At 37.2% G+C, this 20087-nt stretch overlaps 1 long non-coding RNA gene across 4 annotated transcripts; it reads left to right on the top strand.

Moving 5' to 3' along the window:
• Window positions 1–1494: 1494 nt before the first annotated feature.
• Window positions 1495–14376, top strand: LOC101884887 (uncharacterized). Of its 4 annotated transcripts, XR_012407891.1 has the most exons (10): window positions 1495–4828; window positions 4921–4987; window positions 5064–5117; window positions 5192–5342; window positions 5834–5891; window positions 6005–6178; window positions 6255–6344; window positions 6651–6725; window positions 12068–12137; window positions 12295–14376. It is a non-coding gene; the product is annotated as an uncharacterized lncRNA (long non-coding RNA). The 4 variants fall into 4 exon arrangements; XR_012407890.1 differs by lacking the exon at window positions 6255–6344 and having other exon boundaries at window positions 6635–6725; XR_012407889.1 differs by lacking the exons at window positions 6255–6344; window positions 12068–12137; window positions 12295–14376 and adding exons at window positions 6814–6883; window positions 7026–9147 and having other exon boundaries at window positions 6635–6725.
• Window positions 14377–20087: the final 5711 nt, after the last annotated feature.

Below are 20087 nucleotides of genomic sequence, written 5' to 3'. Positions count from 1 at the left end.
TGTTTAGCCTATTTAAGCTTAACGGTTATATATACTGCCAATAGGCAAGCCATTCAAAAAATATTATTTTATTGTGTACTGGGTTAGAATTAGGGATGCTCAAAATAATCGATTAACCGTTAACCGAAAGGGTGCGTTTGTGACCGATTAATGCTATCAGTTAAACGATTAAAATTATTATTTTATATATTTTTAGTTTGGCTGCATAAGCGGCCGATTGAATGCGCCTTTGTGTTAAGAGGGGCATCTTTTGCACGCGGCTCATCCCAGAGCAGCAGTTTGTGTTGTCAAGACAACTACAGAGAACTTTTAAAGAGCTTGGTTTCCGCTACATTCATTCTTCCATGGCGGGGACCAAAATGCATCCAGCCACGGCTACATTACCCATTCAAAACATTCAGTTATTGTTGTTGTTGTTTTTAATAGCGGATTATAATCGCAACAAAACGTATTAAAAGGTAAGTGGATTATAACAGCGCAAACTTTTTTGTAACCATATAGTGCTGTGCGCTATTGTTTAATCCTTTGGGGTTACGTGCTGACTGACTGAATGACTGACAGGTGCGCGATGCGTGAGGCCAGCAAACACGCAGAAGCTTTCAGTTAAGATGAACAGTTTCTATAGTTATACTTTATTTATAGATAAAGTATGACTCTACATATAATCACTCTATCTTGCTGGCGTTTATGGCCGTTTCGCTTTACTTCAGGACGCATTAACACCGCTCTGAAGGTCTAATCGCTGTTTTAAGTTATCCAGAGCTGTATGAATGTACAAATCTTGAATATCATAATATTATTAAATATTACAATTTTATCAACATAGACAGCAACACTTTTGCACAATTGATACCCAGCTGATTCAGTCGTTTCATAAGAGGACCGCGCTTCTTCTCTTCTTTTTTCCTTGTCAACATAAAGGCAGTGAGGTGCGCCTCGCGTTTTTGGAATGAAAAAAGCACGTTAGCTGTGCTTGGCCACTTGTTCAACTGCAAGACATACTTAACTTGCGAGACGATAATGTATAACCCGTGCCTACAGACACATTTGCCAAAGAAGCAAAATGGAAGAAGAATATTGCTTCAAACAGACGTGTTGATGCCAAAAAAAGCGCTGATGTTGACCTGGATCTGCATCATAAACGCAACAAATAGGCTTTACCTTTTATTTTACAGCATATAAAGCATGTATGCACATTAATGCAATATCATATTTAAACAAAAAACTGTTTACAAAAAGTCAACATATGCGCGCGTTGTTGTTGTCTTTTCATCACGCAGCGCGCGCACTTGAGCGCGATGGAGAGAAAGGAAACCATAGCAAGACATAATCTTTAAAATAATGATTTCTATTAAAAATGTAAAAAGGTTTTGTGATTATAATAATAACAGCGGGGCATTAACTAAATGCATATTTTCCGTGGAGCGAGCGATTTGAGGAAGTCAGCTATTTTATTTGACGGAAGACAAAAATATGATTGGAAAAAAATCAGTCAGTGTTTTCGATTAGTAATATAAATTACTTATTTAAGTGCAAAATAATTTAGGGCAGTCCTATTTATTTTATTCATTTTATTTAGATTATTCTGTTCTTCTGTGCTAAACACTGCAGGTACGTGAAAATGCTCTGTTGTATTGTTCTATTATTAATATGCTAGCATATAAAAATAAATTAGTATTTTATGCAATATTTAAAGTGTCAGACACAAAATAGACATGTCAATTTGTTTAATATAAAATTAATAGTAATCTGACCAGTTAACCGTTAATAACCGATTATTGAGCGGCAGTTGTCGGTTAGCAAAATTAACCAAAATGAGCATCCCTAGTTAGAATGTATATTTTACATGAAAAACTATATGTAGCATGTCTCGCTGTCATTTAAAACATGCAATTCATAACACACCAGAGCTGTAGGCCTACACTTACAGGGCGATGTTGGTCAATAGTCATACTGCGCACCACGTTATTGAGCTCAAATATCTCTGAGGGAGATTATGTGACCCGATAGCCATTATTAACTTGAGAGATTTTAAAAATAAAAGGCCTTTTTAAAAAAGGAACAACACACAAATCGGCAACAAGTAAAACTGGTCCCTTGGAGTTCAGCACTTGTCATCTTGCCAGTGTATGCTGCGTGGTGTGTATGTATAGCGCCCTTATGCGGCGCATGTCAACTGTCACTGGTGAGAGAGAGCGTGCCCGTGAGAGCTCAGTGCAAGTATCGATATAATCACAAGCAAAATCATATCATTATAAATATTCTATTAACAATACTTATCAAAATATTTATACACTTACATGGTATTTATTGAGATTGTGTGATCTGTATAGGCTGTCTGATCTTTACAGAAGCTGTAAACTGAGACGGGCGCAGTGACCGCAGTAATGTTCAGCTCTGATGAGGTGCTTTTATTTACCCTGTAGTCTTTAGATTTTTTACATAATGTTCCATTACTTAAAATTTCTTTCGTTTTTTTTATTTATAGTTTATATTAACATGAGTGCTAGCTTGTTTTGCTGTGATCATTATGCAAGGATCATATTTCATGTTCGGTTTATTCTTCAGTAGCCGATAGATTCATTAATAATGTATTTTTAAAAGGATTGTTTATAAGGACTAAGCTATAAATATATAATACATTAGGCTAATTATTAAGACAATGGTCAGGTAGGATAACAAATCACATCCATGTAGTAAATTACTGTTGAGTGGGATCTGTGCGTGGTATCTGCCTTTTTATGTACGATATGAGTATGAGTATTTTAAGTGTCGCCCCGATACTGGTATTGGAATCGGTGCATCCCTAGTGATTATAAATACACTGTTTGACCAATTCATGCGTGATGTATCAATTCATAGATTCAGCATTTCCATAATTTGGTGGAAGTGAGATCATATCTTAAGTAAAACATAGGGCCCTATCATACACCCGGCGCAATGCAGCGCAAGGCGCGGCGCAAATGTTATTTGCTAGTTTCACCTTGACGCAAGTGTTGTTTTGCTGTTTTGCACCACGTTGTTTAAATAGCAAATGCATTTGCACTTATATGTGCGCCCATAGGCGTTCTGGTCTGAATAGGAAAGTGTTCTGAGGCGCACTGCTGGCACGTTGCTATTTTGAGAAACTATAATAGATTTTTCATTAGACCAAAACAAACCCGGTCTAAACTCCAGCTCAGAGTTGCGCCTCGCTTACAGACTGCTTAATAGCCTACACACAAGATGTAGAGCAATACGCAAATATCTTTACATATGAAAAAATTTAAATATTAAGGATATATATAGGATATAATAAGAATATAAATATAGGAAATAAGTATAAAGGATTAAAATATTACAAATCATGTTATTTTCTAGCATAAATAAATATGAAAAATCACTGCTTTTATTTCTTCTTCATCTCGGGAGGCTTTTTCAGTTCATTCATAACAATTTGCTTTTGTATAATGTTATTATTATTAGCAGTATTATTTATTATCTCCATATTTATATTTGTTTTATTAAAAACAAGCTTAGATTTGCCCACCTGCAGGTTTTAGACCATATGGGGCACAGCATGTGTATTAGGATATAACTCAGGTTTTTAAGCACACTTTGTTGTTATTGTTCATTTATTCGTTTGCTAGAAATTAGAACTGAATTTAGAAATAGTTTTGAAACGAATATTTGCGCTTAACAAACAAAATTAATTATTTATAGGCTAATTAATGTGTGTGCATAAAGGTTTCCCTATCTAAGAGCGAAAGTGAAAGTAGATCGATTATCTCTCATTCTCACGCAGTAAATGCTCTGTTTAACAGTTTTCTGTTAAAAAAAACTTTTAACTGTTTGCTTGTAAAATGCTGAGTTTTTCCACTTAGACTTACTTTACATCCTGTAAATAGCGAATGCGCTTATGGCGCGACGCAGCTGGCTCTTAAAGGGAATGGGAGATGAGACTCTGATTGGTTTATTCTTAAAACACATCTATAACTCAATAAGAAAATAAACTCAAACCTTTTAGACCATGCGCCACGGCGCAAAGCAGATTTTTCTGTCCTTAAATTAGCAAAGATGCATTCTGACACACCCTGAAAGCGTTTGCACCCTGGGTTTTGCGCTCTGCGCATGGACTGTCAAAATAGAGCCCATAGAGTTTGTGTAAACTGTGCAACTGACCACCGTTTTCAGGCCGACTCGGGTAAGGTTCCGCACCATTTGAATCACATCCAGATTAATTTAAATCTGAGGCAACAAACTAAATCGAAAGCCACACCGCTAAACTATTTACATAACAAATGACTTCAGGCTATAAATCATAAATGGATTTTTTTACACAACTACTAACACATGTTAACACATTAGTGATAATTATTTTACCAATAATTCTCCTGAGTTTGCACTGAAATAACTGAAATGCCAACAGGACTTGTCTGTAAAAGCACCTCTCTAACATGTATCTGCTTAAGCCCTCCACAGTTTTTTTTAGATTCTTAGCATCTGATGACATGATGCACTAAACATACTAATCATAACAGTGTGATCTTACAGAACAGGGAACAGCCAATGCTGATCACATCTGTTATCGTTTGCATCAAAGGGTAAAAGGGCGTTCATATATTTTTAATTATTATTCAGTGATTCCTCTGCATACCACTAGAAGGAAACCCGCGTACAACACTTTGAGAACCACTGGTATAGATGGGTGGTTAGGCCTTGTCTGTGTCAGGTTTTTCCTTTTTTCAGGTATTGGAGAGCAGGCAAAAGAGGGAGACTCACAAGAGCAGTGGAGCAGAAGAAGGAGAACGGTGGAGATATACTTGAAGACCTGGAGCTCATGAAGCAGGTAGTGCTGCTTGAACAGACTAAACAATGGAGTTAGTTTCAAAAGAAATGTATTAAAATTAGTTAAAGACCTGATATCTTTCTCTTTGACAGGTTGGCATGGAGCATGTGAAGGAACAGGGAAACACACTGTAATGACAAGTGCATCGTAATAAATTAGGTACAGCCTTAAACTTTAAGTTGAGTCAACTGAACTTTATAAAACATTTTAAACTTATACAATTACATTTTTACAGAGTAAGTGTCACAGAAGGGACGACATTCAGTTCAGTAATATAACAGGACGTCAGGTGAGTATAAGCAGGTGAGTTTATTGATGCAGATAATAAGTCCATTAACCTGAATTGGATATTTGATTATGCAGGCTTGGAGACTGGAGACGGATACCACAGACAGCAAACAGGATGAAGACTAAACGAGGAACCAGGAGACACCTCACTAGGAGAGACACTGGAACTCACAGGAGATGTGCTTGTGGTGCTTCAGTGAGTGGAAAACCTGGTCTTAATGGGGCAGTAAGTGGTTGTCAGATATTTCCTTCAGATAGACAGAAATAGATACAATATTTTTGTTTGTATGCTTCATTTGTATATCGCTATCTAACTTAACATTTGCAGATTGTTATTTGTTATATGATCGGATAAATTGATCTGTTCTAATGTATTTGTATGCTGTCAGAGTTACCACATTGAATATTACTGCACGTCTGTTGTCAGATAGATTGTCTGGCTGTTGTATTATTTATTAGTAATTTATGCTGTTGGCCTGTTCAACATTTGTAGCTTTTGATTGTTTTTTGTTTTATTTACAGTTTTACTAATTATTGTAGCACATTTATCTCTTCTAAGTTTATAGATTGTCATCTAGTAGAGTATTTACTTATAGGTGTGAAATATTATTTGTTAGTTTTAGAACAGAACCAGACTGGAGACAATGGTAGATGAAACTTCCAAAGAATGGTATTAGATTAATGAATGACTTGACATCTTTCTATTGTATTTTACAGATCAGATGGCACCACATGGAGAAAAGAAGGAATCACACACCTCAGCAATGACTGGATGGTCAGGAATTTAATTTTTTTTTAAATTAGGTGGACGTGTGAATCGATGGACGTCCTTCCAAGATGAAGGAGTGCTGGTTGTTGTAGATAGTAATTAGGCCTTGTCTTTGTCAGGTTTTTCTTTTTCAGGTAATGGAGAGAGAGCAGGCAGAAGAGGGAGACTCACAAGAGCATCAGTGGAGCTATCAGGAGCTTAAGTTTGATTACTTTATTTTGGATTATGAAAGAAAAATTCTCCAACAAGAGTGATTATGCTGCTTCCTGATGGTGAAAGTGATTATACTCATGGCAAGTATTATTTGACAGTTTGGTCATTTGTTTCACTAAGGGCCTACTCACACTATGCCATCCGTACCGTGCCCAGGCCCGTTTCCCGGATCGTTTGAGAAGTGTGAGTGCGCTGAATCAGGCTCAAGCACGGTTCACTTGGCCGGCCCTGGCCCGGTTGGAAGAGGTGGGTCTGAGTGCGGTTCACTTGGGCCCGAAACTGAAAGCGACACGTGACTTTTAAGGGACTGTTTCATATGGATTTATTAATCATTCTTACTGTTCATTGAACGCAAACTGCCGTAGTTTATTAAATACGCAAACTTCTCAATGCACGACAGCTGAATTTGCGGTTAGTAAATAACCGATTGTGTTCTATTTGGGACACTACATTCATATACTATGCTGTTGAGTGTGTAAGTGCATAAGTACATAGTGTATAAGTTCATAGTGTATAGCGTGCCTTTTGGGACGCAGCTTTTGTCATTTGTAGGTTGGAGTGGAGCAGAAGTAGAAGAGTCACAGGAACAGTGGAAATATACTTGAAAATCTGGAGCTCAGGAAACAGGTAGAACTGCTTGAACAGACTAAACAATGGAGTTTGTTTCCAAAGAAATATATTGAGATTAAAGACCTGATATCTTTCTCTTTGACAGGTTGGCATGGAGCATGTGGAGAAACAGCGAACCACACATCAGTATTGACAAGTACATCGTAATAAATTAGGTAGACTTACATTTTTAGTTGAATCAAATTAACTTAATAAAACATTTTTAAATTATATACTTTAATTTGTAAAGACTAAGTGATGATTGGGTATTTCCTTCAGATACAGTAAATAGTTAGATAGATGTCTTGTCTGCCGCAGGTGTTTCTTTTTCAGGTAATGGACACACAACAAACAGAAGAAGGAGACTCACAAGAGCATCAGTGGAGATTTATCTGAAGAACGCTGGAGAGCAGCTTGTGCATTGCTGGAGTTCAGCAAGCATGTAGAGCTCTGTTAGTCGTGTCTTTGTCTTTTACAGACTGGAGTGGAGCATGTGGAGACCAATAGGAATCACACACCTCAGTGGTGACTGGACACTGATGGTCAAGAATATCCTTTTAATGCAGAAGTATGGGTGCATGGATAGATGTCCTTCCAAGTGGAAGGGGGTGGTGGTGGGCATAGATTGTTAAATAGATGTTTTGTCTGTGGCTGTTATTTACATTGTAGATAATGAATTCTCAACAGGCGGAAGAGAGACACTCACAAGAGCATAAGTATTATAAATAATTTTTGATACATTTTGAAATATAAGTTGTATGTACCTATGATATATTTGTATGGGGGAGACCGGGGATAGTTGTACTTCTATTATATTTCTCTATATATCTTTGAGATCTTGAGTTACAAGTGTCTGCTATTAAATGGCCAAATAAGTAATTTTTGCAGCGTAAACAGTAAATGTGAAACTTTTTAGTTTCAGGGCGTACTCACACTATGCCATCAGTACCGTGCCCAGGCCCATATCGTTTGAGAAGTGTGAGTGCTCCGAATCTGGCTCAGGTGCGGTTCACTTGGCCGGCCCTTGCCTGGTTGAAAGAGGTGTGCCAGCGCGCGATTCACTTGGGCTGGAAACTGAAGACGAGACGTGACATTTAAGGAACTGTTTTATATGGATTTATTAATCATTCATACTGTTCAATGAATGCAAACTGTCGTAGATTATTAAAGACGCAAACACCTCACTGCATGACAGCTGCACCTGTAGCAAACCTCTTAATTCCTGCAGCGCGATGACTTTATAATTGTTTATGAGCGTCAAAAGTGGCTGATCTGTTCAGCGAAATAATTAACTGCGTGTCACCCCTTCCACCCCTACCTCTCCAGCTTTCCCTTCATAGGGTGGCACGGTGGCCCAGTGGGTAGCAATGCAGCCTCACAGCAAGAGCGTCACCGGTTCTAGTCCTTTAACAGGCTGACTGTCATTTCTGTGCATAGTTTGCATGTTCTTCCCGTGCTCGCATGGGTTTTCCCTGGGTTCTCCGGTTTCCTCCCACATTCCAAAAACATGTACTACAAGTGAATTGATCAATCTAAATTTAGCACTACATTCAAACTCTCATTCAGCAGCATATCTCTTCATAGCATTTATTTTAGTCATCAGCTCATATCATGGGGGGAGTTGTCGAGATCTACCTGAGGCAAACGGGAGGGAGCCCAGGGCTCAAGGACCTTTTGAGCTCAGGTCTCTCTCCCGGGACAGCATGCTAAACTTGCTTATAATCAGTCATCAGCTAAGTGTGAACTCTTGAAAACGATATAACTAAAGAAATTTCCACTGTGCTGAGTGAGAGCGCTTCTTACTGAACTGTGCATCATTGATGACGTAAGCATGCTCAGTCCCAAATGCGATGTGAGTGCGGGCCGTCAGGTGAGACGGGAGGGGGGACAAATGTGCTTCGGCCCGGTTCAAGGCAACTGTAAATAGTGTGAGTAAGCCCTCAAACAGGAGGAGTGAAATGTTACAATTCAGCCCACAGTCTGGGTTAGTTGTAACATCATAAAATGAGAATTATGACATAAAATGGATTTGAAAGCTTTTTATTCAGCATTGAGCTTTCAGTATAGTTTGTGTGTCTCTGTGTTACAAAGCTGAATGAAATGTGCAAATGTGCATCAGCTTCAACAATTGAACACTATTTGTGTTTGCAGGCTTCATGAGCCCACAGAGGTCAAACACTGAACTCAAACTACTTTTGACTTTCTCTTTTATAAGCTATAGCAATACTGAAATTAAATCATATAAATACAGTTTTAAATCTGCTTGGGGTTGGTGGTAACATTTCACTGATGTGACTAGCAAGTTACTAGCTTTTGTTGTTTCAACTGACCCAGCATTATGTGGCCATGAATCTGTTCTCCTACAGCTAACAGCTAAAACATTATCACCAACAATGTGGATTAAGTATATCCACAATCAGACACACAGATTACATGGGTTTAACTACAAATCAGGGAATGATATCTTAAAAATAATTAATTAGCTAATCTTAGCTGAAGTGTAGTTTTTCTGTTTAATATCTGCTGTGTCTGTCACAGGACTTTTTCATATGTGGTATGAGGACTAAAATGAGCATGTGTGAAGTGAATCAGCTGATTTGTAACTAGTTCCTTGTTGTAGAGATTGTAAGTGTTACAACTATCCCCGCTCTCTCCAAATCTAAGGGCTTTTTTTTGACGGTCCATGTGCAGAGCGCAAATTGCAGGGCGCAAACGCTTTCAGGGCGTGTCAGAACGCATTTTTGCTAATTTAAAGACGAGAAAATCCGCTTTGCGCCATGGCGCATGGTCTAAAAGGGTTGAGTTTATTTTCTTAATGAGTTATTGGTGTGTTTTGAGAATAAACCAATTAGAGTCTCATCTCCCATTCCCTTTAACAGCCAGCCGTGTCGCGCCATAAGCGCATTCGCTATTTACAGGACGTATAGTAAGTCTAAGTGGAAAAACTGAGCATTTCACTAGCAAACAGTTAACAGTTTTTTTTACAGAAAACTGTTAAACAGAGCATCTACTGCATGAGAATGAGAGATAATCGATCTACTTTCACTTTCGCTCTTGGATAGGGAAATCTTTACGCACAGACATCAATTAGTCTATAAATAATTAATTACGTTTGTTAAGCGCAAATATTCGTTTCAAAACTATTTCTAAATTCCGTTATAATTTCCAGCAAACGAATAAATGAACAATAATAACGAAGTGTGTTAGAAAACCTGAGTTATATCCTAATACACATGCTGTGCCCCATATGGTCTAAAACCTGACAGGTGGGCAAATCTAAGCTTGTATTTCATAAAACAAATATAAATATGGAGATAATAAATAATACTGCTAATAATAATAACATTATACAAAAGCAAATTGTTATAAATTAACTGAAAAAGCCCTCTGAGATGAAGAAGACATAAAAGCAGTGATTTTTCATATTTATGTAGGCTAGAAAATAATATGTTTTGTAATATTTTAATCCTTTATATTTATATCCTATATCTATTCTTATTATATTCTATATCCCTAATATTTAATTTTTTTCATATGTAAAGATTTGCCTATTGCTCTCTTGTGCGTATTAAGCAGTGTGTAAGCGAGGTGCAACTCTGCGCTGGAGTTTAGACCGGGTTTGTTTTGGTCTAATTAAAAATCTATTTTTGTTTCGCAAAATAGCAATGCGCCTCAGAACGCCTTCCTTTTTAGACCAGAACGCCTATGGACGCACATATGAGCGCAAATGCATTTGCTATTTAAACAGCGTAGCGCAATGCCTCAAAACCACTCTTGCGCCAAGCTGAAACTAGCAAAAGTCTATTGCACTGCGCCTTGCACCACATTGCGCCGGGTGTATGATAGGGCCCTAAACATTAACTTGTATTTGAAATATAACGTTCACTATTACAATTTAAATTAGAGATTAGATCTGCTTACAGCGCGTCATTTACAGTATGTGTTTCAGAAAAGTGAGTGATTATAAATACCCTGAAGAAAATTCATAAGTGATTTATCAATTCATAAATGCAGCATTTCCATGATTTGGTGGAATTGAGATCATATCATAAGTAAACCGTGGAGTTTGTGTAAACTGTGCATCCGACCACGGTTTTCAGGTCGACTTGGGTAAGGTTTGCAGGTGCTCCGTCGGTGCACAAACTTCCATTTTGTGTTTTTTCAAGGTTCAAACATGGTAAAATTGGCTTTAGTCTGTTCTTCGACCTGCACCATTTAACAAACTAAATCAAAAGCCACACCGCTAGGCTATTTACAAAACAAATATATATCGAAATATGTATCGGCTATACATCGAAAACACACATGATTTTACACAACTATGAACACTTTAACACGTTTGTGATAATTATTTCACCAATGATGCAGCTTGTAGAAACTCCTGAGTTTGCAGTAACTGAAAAGCACTTCACTAGTGCGTATCTGCTCGAGAGCTCCACAGTTTTTTTCAATCTTAGCATCTGATGACATGATGCACTAAACATACTAATCATAACAGTGTGATCATACAGTACAGGGAACAGCAAATGCTGATCACATCGGTGTTATCATACGCATCAAAGGGTAAAAGGGCGTTCATATATTTTTAATTATTATTCTGTGATTCCTCCGTGCACCACTAGAAGAAAGCCTGCGTACCACACTTTGAGAACCACTGGTATAGATAGATAGTTAGGCCTTGTCTGTGTCAGGTTTTTCCTTTTTCAGCTAATGGAGAGCAGGCAGAAGAGGGAGACTCAAAAGAGCATCGGTGGACATTTATCTAGAAAATGCTGGAGAACAGCAGGTAGGGCTCTGTCAGTACTGTCTATGGGTGCGTTCCAAATCACATACTTGTACACTATTCTATGCCATTTTGTAGTGTAAATGGTGTAAGTAGTGTGTGCACTAAAATATTCTCCTTTTTTTCTACTTTTTTGCCTTTATTAGATAGGACAGTAATGGGACAGGAAACGAAGTGGGAGAGAGAGAAGGGGGTAGGGTTGGGAAATGTCTTCGAGCTGGGATTTGAACTCGGGAAGCCCTATTGTGCTACTGCACCATATGTCAGCGCATTGACCACAAGGCTATTGCGCTGACAATATTCTTTTATTTTAAAAAGATTAAGTTCACTTTAAATTCACGGATGATGCTCTTATTTAACCGTTTAAAAAGAAGTGTGGACTGTGCACTTGGGGCTGTCTTTGTTTGTTTGCTGATTGGAGTGGAGCAGATGGAGACTCACAAGCGGAATGGTGGAGATATACTGCAAGACCGGGAGCTCAGGAAGCAGGTAGAACTGCTTGAACAGACTGAACAATGGAGTTTGTTTCCAAAAAAATGTATTGAGATTAAAGACCTGATATCTTTCTCTTTGACAGGTTGGCATGGAGCATGTGGAGAAACAGTGAACCACACATCAGTATTGACAAGTACATCGTAATAAATTAGGTAGACTTACATTTTTAGTTGAATCAAATTAACTTAATAAAACATTTTTAAATTATATACTTTAATTTGTAAAGACTAAGTGATGATTGGGTATTTCCTTCAGATACAGTAAATAGTTAGATAGATGTCTTGTTTGCAGCAGGTGTTTCTTTTTCAGGTAATGGACACAACAGACAGAAGGAGACTCACAAGAGCATCAGTGGAGATTTATCTGAAGAACGCTGGAGAGCAGCTTGTGCATTGCTGGAGTTCAGCAAGCATGTAGAGCTCTGTTAGTCGTGTCTTTGTCTTTTACAGACTGGAGTGGAGCATGTGGAGACAAATAGGAGTCACACACCTCAGTGGTGACTGGACACTGATGGTCAAGAATATCCTTTTAATGCAGAAGTATGGTTGCATGGATAGATGTCCTTCCAAGTGGAAGGGGGTGGTGGTGGGCATAGATTGTTAAATAGATGTTTTGTCTGTGGCTGTTATTTACATTGTAGATAATGAATCCTCAACAGGGGGAAGAGAGATACTCACGAAAGCATAAGTATTATAAATTATTTTTGATACATTTTGAAATATAAGTTGCATGTACATATGATATATTTGTATGGGGGAGACCGGGGATAGTTGTACTTCTATTATATTTCTCTATATATCTTTGAGATCTTGAGTTACAAGTGTCTGCTATTAAATGGCAATTAAGTTATTTTTGCAGCGCAAACAGTAAATATGAACACTTTTTAGTTTCAGGGTGTACTCACACTATGCTATCAGTACCGTGCCCAGGCCCATAACGTTTGAGAAGTGTGAGTGCTCCGAATCTGGCTCAGGTGCGGTACACTTTGGCGGCCCTGGCCTGGTTGGAAGAGGTGTGCCAGAGCGCGGTTTACTTGGGCTCGAAACTGAAGACGAGACGTGACTTTTAAGTAGGGTTGGGTACCGAAATCCGGTGCCATTATAGCACCGGTACCTAGGTAACCGGTACGTACCGGTATTAAATCAGCGTTTGAATTTCGGTGCCTAAGTTCGGTGCTGCGGCAAGGATGTTATGCCTGTTTCACACCGCAAGCGAAAGCAGTGCGTGAGCAGAGCGTGCGCAGCGCGTATGTCGAGCAGAAGCAGCACGCAGGCGTTTGCCTTTGACGCCTGTTTCACACCGCAAGCGAAAGCAGTGCGTGAGCAGCGTGTATGGAGAGCAGAAGCAGCACGCAGCCGTTTGCCTTTCACACCAGCTGCGTCTGCAGCGCGCAGCTTTCCGGCAGCTGCTGCAGAGATCAATATATCTCTATTTCTATCTCTATGTCTATTCTATCTAGTTATGAACAGCTCTCGGGTGGAATAACTTGAGTGAACATGAAACAAAGCCAAGTAAAACTTTCTTCCTCAGCTTCAGCTGCACAGCACAGCACAAAGTGAGCTCACATCATCCAGCATGCGTGTCGAACTACACTACCCACAATACACTTTGCTATGGACTACAACTCCCGTAAATAGCAAATCTTTAAGTGACCACTCCCCTCTCCTGCAACACTAGCGTGCAACTTAAGCAAAACTGATAGTAAAATAGTTTTACATTTGGTTTTGTAGTTCGGGCCTAAATAAATGTTTGTTGCAGTTTTTAATTGTTTTAAGATCATTTGAATGACTATATATAAATCAGTTGATATTACTAAAGCATTTATTGGGTAAAATTGCTACTTTTTACTGTCATTCAATGTGTCTTGGTCATTATCAATGCACAAAATAAACAATAAAAAATAGGACTTATTATGACTCCAGAATAATTATTTTTTAGGAAACAGTGCAAAAATTTTCAGAAACATTATTGTGAATGAATGGGAGGGCAAAATAAATTGACTTCAACTTTAGGCCTGTTAAAGTTTACAGGTGCAGCAATGTGCCTTGATGTACTTGAATGTTAGAAATATGTTCTCCCACACCAGTATAACGTTACTTGTCAAATAAATAAACAAGGAAGATTATTTTGAGTTTAAGTTATTTAATTATCTTGTTTATGAAGACTGCAGAGTGATGCATGAAAACAAATCACTTGAAAAGTGCATGGCCCCTGCCCGCCCCCCACAGGTTAATAGTAAGTAGTCTAATGTAATTTCATAATGCAAATCTTTTTTTATTTTTTTTTTTATTTGTAGTAGCAATAAACACAGTACAATGATTCCACTTAAGAGAAAACATTTCCCACTGCTTAACATTTTTCTTTTTCACAAACTCTAAAGTAACAGAACACAAAAAAAATATATATATATAAAAAAAATAAATAAATAAAGGTTTCATCAAATACAATATATGAAAATAACAGTAAAAAGGTAACTTAAATAATATCAATACTAAATTTCCATAGGTCAGAGAGGGTCAAATTTTTATTTATTCATTCAACTTTAGGTTATTATCAACTGTGAATTACTAATTTAAAAAGAGGATTAAGAGGGGGAGTGCAATGGGTCGTAAATTGAAAAAATGTTTGTTATGTGGATGGGAATTAGATAGTAATAGTTTTATATTTCTATGAAGATTGGATGGAGCAATCTAACGTAATCAGTCCACTTGGACCAGATGTTTCTAAATGTATTAATTTGGAGTCGAAGGGAGAATGTAATTTTTTCCATCACATAGATATTATATACTATCTCTAGCCATTCTTGGGTTGTTGGGGATTCAGGAAGTAACCAGTGTCTTGTAATTGCTTTTTTGGCTGCGATTATTAAAATATCAAGTAAGTATTTATCAGATTTACATATTTGGATATCAGAGCTTCCAAAATAAATAACTATAAATTGAAAGGGTAGTGTAATATTAAGTATGTTTTCTATTACTCCATGTACTTCTACCCAAAATTGTTTTATTACTGGACATTCCCAAAAAATGTGCCAGTGATTAGGTTCCTGAGACCCGCATAGTCTCCAGCACTTAGTGTTCTTTCCTGTGGTGTATGCTCTTTGTTTTGGCGTGATGAAAAATCTCATTAGACATTTCCATCCAAATTCTCTCCACATATGTGAATTAGTACATTTTGATGTAAATCTACATATGTCTAACCATTCTTCCACCGTAATAATGGAATTACTTTCCTTTTCCCATTTTTCTTTAACATATTCTGTTGAATGGGGTTTAATCGATCTAAATCCTTTATAAAGTTTTGAAATTATACCTTTACTCCCACTGCCTTTGTAGGCATCTATAAATATTTTCAGTATCGAGTCATCCAGATCTGTTTTAATTTTAATATTATTTCCAAAGTGGTTACGTAATTGAAGGTATCTATAAAAATCAGATTTATCCAGGTTATATTCTTTCTTCAGACTTTCAAAATCTTTCAAAAGGCCTTTCTCTGTGAGTGAGTAGAATGTTAATATTCCTTTAGAAATCCAGGATTTAAATCTATAGTCCATTTGATTTGGTTTGAATTCAGTGTCATAAGCACACCATTGAATTATTTGTAGTTTATCATTCAGTTTGTATTCTTCTTTTATAATGTTCCAAATTTTTAATTGGGCTTTAATCCATAAATTTTGCGTTTTTTCTATGTATCCCCCCAGGTTTTTATGTGCCAATATCGCTTGTAATGGGGGATCATTCATTAGTGTAATTTCAATGTCTTTCCATTTTGCTTGATATGTTGGGTTACATAGGTTAACCAGATATTTAGTCTGGGCTGCATAAAAGTAATCCTTAAAGTAGGGTAAAGCCATTCCTCCTTGTTCCTTTGGAAGTTCTACTGTTTTTAATTTAATCCTTGTTTTTTTCCCCTGCCAAATGAATCTAGAAATGGTCTTGTTAAATTCTGACCAATGTGTTTGGGGTATTTCTGTTGGGAGAGCTTGGAATAAATAGAGGTATCGAGGAAGGACATTCACTCTTATTGCGTCAATTCTCTGGCTAAAGCTCAAGAAAGAAACGGCATTCCATCTGTGTATATCATTTTTTATATTTATTAATAGAGTATCATAATTTACTTTTGCCAATGTTGAAATCTCTTTTGTTAAATGAATTCCTAAGTATTTCAGTGATTTCTGATCCCATTTCATATTAAATTTGTCTTTTATAGTTACTGGGGGTGTATATTTAAAAGATAGGGTCTGTGTTTTTTGTATATTTAATTTATAACCTGCATAGGAACCAAATTTCTCCAGTAAAGTCATTAGTTCAGGAAGTGAGGTTGTGGGTGTGCTTAAATAAATCAAAATATCATCTGCATACAATGCCAGCTTGTGAATATCTCCATTTATGTTTATACCTTTAATATTTTTAGTTTGTCTTATCCATTGTGCCAAAGGTTCTATATATAGAGCAAATAACAATGGTGAGATTGGGCATCCTTGTCTTGTCCCACGTTGTAATGTTATGGTGTCTGTGAGGTATCCATTTATTTTTATCCGGGCTACTGGTTTATTGTAAATTGTACGAATGCCTTTTATAAAGTTTTCATGTATGCCAAATCTTTCAAGAGCTTTATATAAAAAAGACCAATTTACAGAGTCAAAAGCCTTCTCCGCGTCAAGACTGATTAAAAGAGCCTCCATTTTGTTCTGATATATATGATTTAGTATATGTAAGGATCTTCTAATATTATCATAAGTTTGTCTTTGCGAGATAAAACCTGTCTGATCTTTATGTATTAGCTGCGGAAGAATCTTTTCCAGTCTTTTGGCGAGAATGCCTGTGTATAATTTATAATCAACATTTAAGATCGAGATTGGCCTATATGAACCGCATTCTAATTTATCTTTCCCCTCCTTTGGTAAAACAGAGATTACTGCTTCATTCCATGATGGGAGCATCTTACCCTCTTTTATAGTGATATTGCTCGCTTGGAGTAGGCTTGGAGTTAAGTTTGATCGAAAAGTTTTATACCATTCTGATGAAAACCCGTCGGGGCCAGGTGACTCATTTGATTTAAGATTAGAAATAGCGTTGACTAATTCAGTTTCAGTTATTTCAGCAGTTAATATTTTATTTTGTTCTTCTGTTACAACTGGTAGGTTGATAGAATTGAGAAATTGTTCTATTTGTTGGGCGTTCTTTAAATGTGGCTGAGTATACAAGAGCTTGTAATAGTTTTTAAAAGTCTTTTGTATTTCATGTTGTTTGTGTAGTGTATTTTTAGAATTCAAATCCCTTATTTTGTATATTGATCTCTCAATTTGTTGTTTTTGCATCCTTCTTGCTAACAATTTAGTGCCCTTTGGACCAGATTCATAGTATTTTTGTTTTGTAAATTTAATCTTTCTTTCAATTTCTTGTGCATATATTAAATTTATCTCGTTTCTGATTTTCTTTATTTTAGTCATTAAATCAGATTTTTTTTCCTTCTTATGTTGTAATTCCAGATCTTTTAGTTCTTCATTAAGGTTTGTTAATTTTAATCGTTTTTGTTTCTTTTCTTGAGCACATAGTGATATGATTCTACCTCTAATGACTGCTTTTAATGTATCCCATAATATGGCTGGGTTAACTTCTCCATTATCATTCTCTGTAAAAAATAACTTTATATCTTCCTTAATTTGAGTTTGAAATTGTTGATTATTCAGCATATTTGTATTTAATCTCCACAATGTTCTTCCTGGATTATCTCTAATATGTATAGTACAAGAGAGAGGGGCGTGATCAGATAGGTCAATCGTTCCAATATCACAGGTTTGTACTCTATGTCGATCTCGATTGAGTACAAAAAAATAATCTATTCGTGAGTATACATCATGGGGGTTTGAGTAAAAAGTGTAGTCACGGCCTGTTGGATAAAGATCTCTCCAGAGATCTACTATACCTAGCTCATTCATTAAAAATTTTATTTTTTTATGTAGGGGTGTGAGTTTAGAGTTTTTTGATGAATCTAGATTTGGATTAAGACGGATATTCCAATCTCCACCACATATAACAATTCCTTTGCCTTCTATCATCAAGTCAATTATTTTCCTATAGAAAGATAACTTGCTTCCTTGGGGAGCATATACATTACATACAGTTATATTAATATCTTTCGACTTTTTTACTGAAATATATCTCCCTTCCTTGTCTGAAATTTCTGAGAGGTGTTCAAATGGTATTTTTTGCGAAATTAATATTGCTACTCCCCTTCTATGTCCTGATTTGTAAGAAGAATAATACACTTTGGAAAATCCCATTCTCTTTAATTTTTCATGTTCTATTGGTGTAAGGTGTGTCTCTTGTAACAACACTATCCCTGCATTTTCTTTTTTCATTTTTAACAGTATTTGACTCCTCTTAGCTGGATTCAACACTCCATTTACATTAAATGTAATAACTTTAAGATTACCTTTATTCATATTTTTGTAGTTTACTAACCAATTTAATTCCCCTCTGCGTCTCTCTTGTTGACCGTAGTGTATATTTTGACATTGCCTCTCTTAAATTATAGATACTAAACTGATACCAAATTAGAACAATTTTAAAGAAAATTACACCACCGTAACTAACAAGAACAGTTGCTTCAGGTGTAGAGGCTCGATTCTAAAGAGCCTTATGGGGCTTACTGCGTTTTAAGCCTCCGTAAGGGAAATGTCCACTTTATTCAAGAAGTGGGGCCCTATTAATTGGTCGTAAATTAGTCCAGACAACGCAAAAAAAAAAAAAGTCTAACTCCAAAAGAAAATTATCCTCGGATGACAGTCAATAATCAAGTACCGACATTTTCAAACATTATTCGAACGCAATTAGGAATATAACGTTATTCATTCAGATGATTGTTTCAAAAACAGTCAGATAGGATAAAATATTGGTGTGAAAGACATATGAGATCTTAGCTGTTTTCCTGGATTAGATGTCTAGAATTCCGTTTTTGTTCATTTTCTAAATTGCTTAAGCTTCTCCTTATACTGACTACGGGAAGCTTTTTTGGGTTGTGCGTCACCGGCCACCTCTCCGTATCTCTGATCTTCTCCCCGGTCCCGTCGTTTCAGTACCGGTTGCCAGGTGGTTAGTTGTTTAGCTGTAATTTCCTCCTGTTCTATTGCCACGGAAGGTTTCACCACCGCGACCGTAAATCCACGCTTGACCAAGTCTTTCGTTGCCTCCGTCGCACTCTGGTACAGTTGGGTGCCATCCTCATAGAAAACACGCATCCTTGCCGGGTATGGGGTCTGGAATTTTATTTGCTTCTCCTTCAATACTTTCTTGACTTCGACATACTCTCCTCGCTTTTTAAGCACCTCTAAAGGGAAGTCGTGGTCTACGAAGAAACGAGTGTCATTAAAATACACCTTTTTTCTCTGCCAGGCCTTTCGAAGCACTTCTTCTTTCGTCCGGTAGCTCGAAAATTTCACTACTATTGAGCGTGGCTTTGCCTCCGGGTTACTGGGTTTCGGTTGTAACGCTCGATGTGCTCGTTCAATTCCAAGTTCACGGTCCCGGGGTAAGTCCAATGCGTTTTTCAGCAAATTATTTAGAAACTCGATCATGTCTGTGCCTTCCTTGTCTTCAGGTATACCGTAAATCCTTAGATTATCTCTGCGTGCCCGTCCTTCCTGATCGAGCACTCTGGCTTCCAGATTAGCTTGGCGCTGTATGAGGCGTTTGATTAGCGTCGATGCTAATTGTAGCGTGGTCTCGGTCTCTTCAATTCTTTCCTCAGCCTCTTCCAGTCTATCGTTCGTTCTTTTTAATTCCTGTTTGAATTCGTCAAACTGCTCCATGTTATCCTTTCTGAATTCTCGAAGTTCGATGAGAATACACCGCAGACTGACCTCGGGGCCCTCTTCGTCATGAGGTGATGGTGTCCCGGAACGGCTTCTGTTTAACGTTACTTGACTTGTTTCAGGGTTGTTTTCTGATACATTCGATGTTATTTTGCTCCTTGTGGTGACCCCTTTCTCCATCATTACTTTAATACTCCCAAAGTTTCACAAAATCAGGTTTTAGGGGGTTATTTTGTTAACCGTCGGCGAGCTCGAAGATTAAGCAGTCATCCTGACGGTGGCGCAA

The sequence above is a fragment of the Danio rerio genome, chromosome 6 (assembly GCF_049306965.1).
Source record: "Danio rerio strain Tuebingen ecotype United States chromosome 6, GRCz12tu, whole genome shotgun sequence".
Lineage (NCBI taxonomy): Eukaryota > Metazoa > Chordata > Actinopteri > Cypriniformes > Danionidae > Danio > Danio rerio.
The sequence above is the reverse complement of the archived record's forward strand: the minus strand, read 5'-3'. Positions and strand labels throughout refer to the sequence as shown.